Source organism: Vigna unguiculata, chromosome 1, assembly GCF_037176805.1.
Source record: "Vigna unguiculata cultivar grain cowpea cultivar isolate G323 ecotype 2 chromosome 1, ASM3717680v1, whole genome shotgun sequence".
Taxonomy (NCBI): domain Eukaryota; kingdom Viridiplantae; phylum Streptophyta; class Magnoliopsida; order Fabales; family Fabaceae; genus Vigna; species Vigna unguiculata.
In genome coordinates, this window is record NC_140792.1 from 31,505,765 (window position 1) to 31,507,731 (window position 1,967).

General features: G+C 35.6%; 1 long non-coding RNA gene across 1 annotated transcript; it reads left to right on the plus strand.

Annotated features, from left to right (window-relative positions):
- The first annotated feature begins 389 nt into the window (after positions 1-389).
- On the plus strand, positions 390-1,483 carry LOC146888865 (uncharacterized). The gene is made up of 2 exons (XR_014996667.1): positions 390-650; positions 924-1,483. It is a non-coding gene; the product is annotated as an uncharacterized LOC146888865 (long non-coding RNA).
- Positions 1,484-1,967: the final 484 nt, after the last annotated feature.

The following is a 1,967-nucleotide window of genomic DNA, read 5'->3' on the forward strand; positions in this document are numbered from 1 at the left end:
ACAACAGAATGCAGAACAAGTATTTGACTTTCCTTTTCGGCCACAAGATTAGATTTTAACACATACTTGATGAGTGAGCTTCACAGGGACAAATATCATACATGTATTCCAATTTGAAAACAATACATAGTTGTTACATATTCACCAGATTTTCTTTGTCCTTTGCTCCCAAATCATTGATACCACGTATTCTCCAATGTATTTGTTTGCCTATGTCACGTTTCATGCTTTGTCGTGGCCCATCATTAACATCATCAACAAAAGACCACAATATCCAGAAAGAGGACGTGCAATGTTTTAGACCACTAGATTAACAAAACATCCTCATAGTAGGGATTTCTCCTATATATGTACCCCATAGCCAGCAATCATAGCACACTTTACTTCATCAAAGCCACCATCCACAGTGCAAAAATGGCGCAGTTCGAAAATATGCAACTTGTGAAATGACTTAAATTCCCTTCATCGTGTCAGCGCAGCAATTAGAGCAGTCCCCAAGTGACTGGGAATAGCTGTTTGAGCAAAAGTGGAGCGAAATGGGGATCTAATCAGTAATCACATACCAATCATCACCACGTTTCTGTCTCCTAAACGTCACATGCATGTAACATATATAGCAAGGTCCAACCACATAATTCAATCACCAACATGTAATGTAACATTCTGGTTTCGATCAGTATCTTTCGTAAGGACAACGTTGAAATTTTTTTTCTTTACTCTTTTCATCATGTGTCGAGAGTAAAATATTTTGTTTCTTTATCTCACCTTCATTCAGATCTCTCATTTCTAACATTCATGTAACAAGTTTGAATTACTGACATTATATAGTTAAGTAATTAGAGTTTAACTCCATGAGATCATGTTAATTATAGTGTTAATTCTCTTTTTAATCCTTTCTTTATGTTTATGAAATTGATTAAAAGGTTAAAAGATGTACTAGGAAGAAAAAGAAAAGGTAGAAGAAGGGACAAGTGGGGAGTGGAAAGCATGGAGCTGTAACGGGTCCTCTCAAGTAGCAAATGTTGGAAGCGAGTGAAGCAGTGAAGAGCCAATGAAGATACTCTTCACACAAGTTGTTTGGTGTTTTTCTGTTTTCCCTTTCCCTTTTGATTGCTCTTTTTCTCTCTGGAGTCATAGACTTTTCAACAGTAGGGTGTGCAAGATTCCACTACCAAAGCATAGCCCTCTCAAATGGTTTTCATAATGGGGCTTGTGATGGGGTCGAGCTTCTCAAAAGCCACCTCAATATTTTTCGTCAATAGGGTTCATACTTTTGTTGTCGCAATTTGCTTCCTCAATTTTGTCGGTTTCTCAGGTGAATTGGATTAGGTTGGAAATTTTTCACGCATGGCTGATGATGAATTGCTAGCAAGGAGAGCACTACCACACAAGAGGACACACCATTCTCATCTTTTATTTGTTACAGTGTGGAAGTCAAGACAAAACCTAATCACAAAAAAATGTTTGTTTTATATTTTTATAATCATCTAAATTTGTTATTTTATTACATTTTCATCCTATTTTTTGTTTTGGCCTTCTCACTTAAATTGTTAAAGAAATCAAAGAGAAACTTTAGGACCTAAAATAATGTAACTGGATTTTGGTCAGTATGTTGCTGCCACTGTTACACTGCAGCAGTACAAGACAATATGGCCACTGGTTTTACTTTTTAATCATTTCACTCACCATTTCCCAAATGCACTGTTTCAAGACAATGCACTAAAACAAGTTGTTAAAAATTTTAAAGGAACATTTTTTTTTTCTCTTGCGATTTCGATAGATCAGTTACTGTCTATACATTCTGTCAAAAACAAAAGTTAATGATGTCTTTCCAAATATAAACGGAAGGCTCTTCTCATTATTATCATTGAGTTTGCTATTGAGGTTCTTTTATTCAATTGTAGGGTAAAATTCCGAATTACATGGGTCAGACCTAAAACTGAAATAATGACGAAATGGATTTGTTC